This window comes from Carassius carassius, unplaced genomic scaffold (genome assembly GCF_963082965.1).
Source record: "Carassius carassius unplaced genomic scaffold, fCarCar2.1 SCAFFOLD_66, whole genome shotgun sequence".
Classification (NCBI taxonomy): domain Eukaryota; kingdom Metazoa; phylum Chordata; class Actinopteri; order Cypriniformes; family Cyprinidae; genus Carassius; species Carassius carassius.
This window is the reverse complement of record NW_026775001.1, coordinates 28,684-34,538: the sequence shown is the minus strand read 5'-3', so window position 1 is coordinate 34,538 and position 5,855 is coordinate 28,684. Positions and strand designations below refer to the sequence as shown.

At 45.8% G+C, this 5,855-nt stretch overlaps 1 non-coding gene and 1 pseudogene across 1 annotated transcript; both read right to left on the bottom strand.

The window, feature by feature from the left end:
* Positions 1–505: 505 nt before the first annotated feature.
* Positions 506–669, bottom strand: LOC132134115 (U1 spliceosomal RNA). Its single transcript, XR_009429379.1, has one exon. It is a non-coding gene; the product is annotated as a U1 spliceosomal RNA (small nuclear RNA).
* A 351-nt stretch (positions 670–1,020) lies between these two features.
* On the bottom strand, positions 1,021–1,197 carry LOC132134065 (U2 spliceosomal RNA; annotated as a pseudogene).
* Positions 1,198–5,855: the final 4,658 nt, after the last annotated feature.

Sequence of the window (5,855 nt, the reverse complement as noted above, 5' to 3'; positions counted from 1 at the left end):
GAGTCTGCCTGCCAATAATCATCCCAAAAAAGTGGAAATTTCCATTCACCTTGGCGAGGGGACCTCAAAACGTGCTAACGTGGCGTGTCCGAGATGGCTCGAATGGCTATAACTCCAGGAAGGAATGAGATCCCTTCACCCAAATCGGCACACCTGTGCAGGGGCTCAGTCAGAAGCAAGGTGAAAAAGGGCGCTGCGACAGGCCACTCGGTGGCGCTGTAAGCGACAACAAAATTAATACCAATTGAAAAAGGACAACCAAACAACATGGAGACAGCTACAGCTAGGCTGCAGTCAGTCCAATCGACTTTCAAAGTAAGGTCTGTGCTATATTCGAACTGAACCACCCACCAGGGTCCGATTTTTCAAGAGCGTAAAAATCGGTGAAAGCGTTGTTTCACAGGCGCACAACACATACCTCGCATGTGACAGAACTCCCCATTCTGAAACGCAAAAAAAAAAAAACCTGGAAAAAACCTCTTCTGCTTTGTTTCACCAACAATTTCAGGGGAGAGCGCGAACGCAGTCCCCCACTACCATAAATTATGCAGTCGAGATTCCCGCATTTGGGGAATTCGCAGGGGTCAGCATGGCCGGAGTGCAATGGGCAAGCCTCGCCCTGGGTGAACCGCCTTCTTGATCATGGTGTCTCCCCTGCCAGGTTAGTATGAAGGCCCAGGCGGTCAGCCAGAGGTACGATTTGCGTCTCTACCGTCCACACCAACGGTTAGCCCCCCTCCAGGAAAGGAAGGACGGGTGCCTTCCATTACTGGCCTGGAAACTGCCAAGCTCATGGGCCGGTGCTTCCCAACGCCGGTTTTAGATGACTCTCTTTAACCAAACACACCTGATTCGATGCATCACCTCGTCTGTGAAAGACCTCAGGTGGGTGCATCGTTCGTGGAAGAGTCCAAGACCCCAGGAGGGCGCATCAGGAATAAAGTTCGCAATACACCACAGCATGGCAGATCTCATTCCTTGTTCTGCTATTCGACACAATAAACGGCAATCCCCAAAAAGGGAAAGCACACCGTTCCTGGAGACACTGCAATACCAGGCCGATGCTTGGAGTGGACGGAGCAAGCCCCGGCTCCAGCTCCGTGATCTAAAAATCCATTTAATATTTAGTCCCCGGATGGGGGACGTATCAGATATTAAACTGATAAGAACAGATTTTTTTTCTTTCAAAAAAGTTTTATTGTCACGAGTTACATTTTTTCCATTTGCATTTTTACTTTCACACACATTTTTCTTTTCAAGCACACATTAAAACAAGCCATATAATATATAATAAATACACATGGTAAAATGAAAGAAACAATCATTGTTAAAAAACATTTGATTAAAACCACAGTGTTTTGCTTGTTTTTAAAAGGCCATATTTGGGGTGTGTTTAAAAGGTGCGATTGGTTTCAAAAGTAAAATACAAATTTAAAAAAGCAAACAAGCCTCATATGCATGTTAATAAAACCAATTTTATTGATAAAACACAATAAAAACCAATTTATTGGATACAAACCAATAAAAAAAACCATCTGTTGTGCAAGACCGGGGGTGAGTCCTTATCAAGTCGGTCTTCACCCCACTCTCCAGAACAGGGACATGAGATGCTACTTTACGGGCTCAGCGGAGATCCCCTCTCCTCCGGCCCGCTGGCCCGCTGTTCCCGTAGCCAGAATGGTGAGGGTGCATCTACGGGCAGCCAGGGTCGGTGCCTGCCGGGACCCTCTCTGTGCGACCCCGGCCCCCCAGTCCGAATATCGTCGTCCGGTACCCCTGCAGCATTGATGTTACCTTTAGCTCGCATGCATTGAGGGTTACCGTAACGCGCTTCCCCACCAGCAGGTTTCTGGTGGCCCAGATGGCATCCTTGATGACGTTGAGGGTGAGCCAGAGCGAGGTAAATTTCTGTGCCGTCAAGTCCTTCAAGCCCCGGCCCACCCCAAGGATGGCGAGCTGGTACCCGAACTGGGCCCCACCTGCTGGTAGGCACGGGAAATACAGGGGGCCGGTCTTGGCCCACAGGGCCCGCGCAGTGCTGCAGTCCCAGAGCAGGTGGTGGACGGTCTCCGGGGAATTGCAGCCGGACCGAGGGCAGATGGGGTTTTTGGCCATGCCTCTGGAGTGCATAACCGCCCTGACCGGGAGGATCTCATGAGCCACCATCCACGATAAGTCCTTGTGCCTGTTCTGGAGAGCAGGGTGAGCCGCATTCCGCCAAACTTGTTTGGCCTCACTTAGTGTGAGGCCCGGAACTGGACTCACCGGTTCCCGGTCCTGCACAACAGAAATGAGAGACTTGTGTTTAGTTAAAATGGTGACATCTTCACTCTCTAAAAGGTATTTCTTTAAAAACTTTTTTATAAAACTGTACTCTTTAGGCAAGTTAAAAGACACTGGGGTTTTCAAATCTACTGGTAAAATTTTCAAAGTTCTTAGGTAAGACCCCATCCAAAATCGCGCCATTGCAGCCGTCTTGTTTTCTTTGGATGGGGTCATGGCATAACTGATGTGCAGGGCGGTGAAGCAGCTGCCTAAAAACAGGTGGGGGTCTGGGAGGCCTTTTCCACCGTTCTCTGGCCTTTTCTTGACTGTCTCCCTCTTCAGGCGCTCCCACTTGGACCCCCACAGGAAGTAAAACACCGCCCTCTCCAGTTTCACCTGGAACTGCCGAGGGGGGCTAAAAACAGAACAAACAAGTAAAATCAGAGGTAAAATCACAGATTTAAAAATTAAAATTTTACCTTCAATCGTCAACTGTCTTAGTCCCCAAAACCCTAGTCTTTTCCTAACTTTCCCTAGCAAGTCAGTCCAGCTTTCCCGTCCTCCACCCTCTTTATCAAATTTAACACCTAAAATTTTAAAATCGTTGTCTTTAAAAACCAAATCAAGTCCTCCTGTGTCCACGTCCCCCCACGGCCCGAGGAGCTGGGCCTCAGACTTGTTTCTATTGAGTTTGGCGCCCGAGGCCCGACCGTACCAGTCAGTCAAGTCCAGTGCTCTTCGTATAGATAAAATGTCTGTGGTTAAAAGAGTAACATCGTCCATGTATGTTCACAGTTTTGGAAAGATGCCCGTTTACAAGGAATTTGCTGACTAGTCCCTTGTACAGCAGTCCCACCCAGGCTACAAACCTCTTTGGAAAACCCATTTTTTGCAGTACCTGAAAAAGGTACTGGTGCGAGACTCGGTCAAATGCTTTTTCAAAGTCTAAATTTAGGACTACTAGCCGAATATTTCTGTCTCTCGCATAACAGATGGCGTCTCTGATCAGCACTAGGCTGTCTGTTATCTTTCTTCCGGGCACAGAACAAGCTTGATCCGGGTGAATCACGTCCTCTAAAGCCGTTGACATGCGTGTTGCTAAAATTTTGCTAAAAAGTTTATAATCAAAATTTAAAAGTGTTATGGGTCTCCAGTTTTTTAAGTCAGTCCGGTCACCTTTTTTGTGAAGTAAAGAAACTATCCCTATTCTAAAACTGTCTGGAAGTCTGTCGAGGGTCTCAAACTCTTTAAAAACTGTCAAAAGCTCTTGTCCTAAAATGTCCCAAAATGTTAGATAAAACTCTAGGGGAAGTCCATCCACTCCTGGGGACTTCCCCTTCTTGAAACCTCCAAGAGCTTTTTGGATTTCTAAGATGTTAAAATCTTGGGTTAAAATCTAATTTTGACAGTCAACCCTTTCCTCAATAAAATGTAAAACTTCTTTTGCAGTGTCAAAGTGTACCTTTTTAAAACTATATAATGCCCCATAAAATTTTTCCACATCCTCTAAAATCTCTTTTGTTGTGTTAACCTCCCTATCCCCTGTTTTAACCCTGGTTAACCCCCCACCCCTTGTTATTATTTTCTTAAAAAAATATCTGGTACACTTTTCGCCTTCTTCTATTTCTCTCTCTTTACTTCTTAAAAGGACCCCTTTACTTTCTATATTGGCTAAAACTGACATTTCTTTTTTTACTTCCTGAATTCCTCGTTAAAATCAAAACCATTATTTAAAAGATTAAAATACCTTTGTAGTCTTTTCTGGAACCCCAACATGCGTTTCTTTTCCCTACTCTTCTTTTCTTTCCCTATCTTTCTAAAAAACTGTCTTGTCCGGTCCTTTACCATCTCCCACCACTGTGCACGTGTATCGTAAAAGTCTTGGAGGTTCTGCCATTGGCTGAACTGTTCCCTATATTCTAAAACTATATCCTTGTTTTCCAACAGGGAACAGTTCAGCTTCCACAGCCCTCCCCCTACCGTCACACCCATGGGCAGTGAAAGGGTGCAAGACAGCATCATGTGATCAGAGAAAAAGAGGGGGGTTAATGTAGCATCGGTCGGCGGGCAGTCCCTTGTAAAAACGTAGTCGATTCGAGAGGCTTTGTCACCATCACCACTGAACCAGGTGAAGCCCTCCTCTCTTTGATGCAAAATTTTAAAACAGTCGACTAAATTAAAATCTCTGACTAAACCCTGCAATAAAACCGACGTTTTGTCCACTCTAAAATCCTCCCCTACCCTTTTCCTGTCTGTTTTGGATAAAACACAATTAAAATCCCCTGCTACCATTAGGGGGGCCCTACCTAGCATGTGGGGTTGCAAGTCTTCTAAAAGCTCATATCTTTCATTCTTTTCCATAACCATATACATTAAGAACATTAAAATCCCTGTCTAAAAAGGTCAGATTTACTAAAAGTGCCCGGCCTTGCCTCACCACAGTGCTGCCCTTCACCAAGATATTAGGATTATTAATTAAAACCGCAACTCCGTCATTTTTGTTAAAATTTGATCCGCTCCATATGGAGGCTCCTGCGGACCATAGCTCCTCCATTTTCTTGTACCTAGTTAAAAAGGGCAGAGAACACTCTTGTAATAAAAACAAATCTGACTTAAAAGATTTTAAAAGGGACAAAATACTCTGTGCTCTAATGGTGGACCTCACACTTCTTACATTGATAGTAGAGATGGTGAGGGCCATGAGCAGTAGGGTTAAAAAGGTATAAGACATTTAAAACAGAAGACAGTAAAAAGACTACAAAGATATGATTAAAATCATGTTATATCTTGTTGCATTTGCCTTTCCTTTTCCTCAGACGAGCTGGGATCAGGAGGGCAAATGCCTGTCGCTTCAGAGGCCACAGAGGAAACCTCTTGTGGCTCCTTTGGCGACGATGCTGTTAGCTTAATGTGCAAAAAGGAAACCTCATTGGGGGACTCTAGGGGCCACATGCGCTCCAGATCTACCGAATCAGAACTATCAAGCTTATATGCTGCCCTAGATTTTTTCTCCTCCGTTACAATCAGAGGAGACCCCGCAGGTCTTTTTTGCACCTGAGCGTTAGGGAGTGAACACTCTGTCTCACTCCCGGTAGATTCCTGCACCCCATCCGAAACTGTTACTAGTGAGGAATTTGTTTTTTCCTCACTTTCCTCTCCTTCCATGACCATTTCCTGTTCCGTTGCCTCCGCCCCTGTAGCCGTCCCACTTCCTCCTTCCTGCCCAATTTCTGAGGCCGGCTGGGAATTTGAAATTCCCGCCAAAACCTCAGGGACCGCCTCCTCTTTCCTTTGTTCATTCGTTTGTTGCCCATGTGGGGCGGCCATTTTGAGCTTGTTGGCAAAACTTTTAGGGCAGTCTCTGTAGAGGTGGTTTGTTTCTCCACAAAGATTGCACCGTCTGCCATTGGTACAATCATCAAACTGTGACCAATTTCTCTACACTTCCCACATACTAACTCTTGGCATGCTTCAGCGAGATGACCAAACCTGCAACCCTTCCTGCAGAGTTTGGTATGTAGCCTCTGTTCTCTCAGAGCACAATCATGGAAGGCAGATGTTTCAGGCCCTGGTAGCCCCCAGCGTCTTCC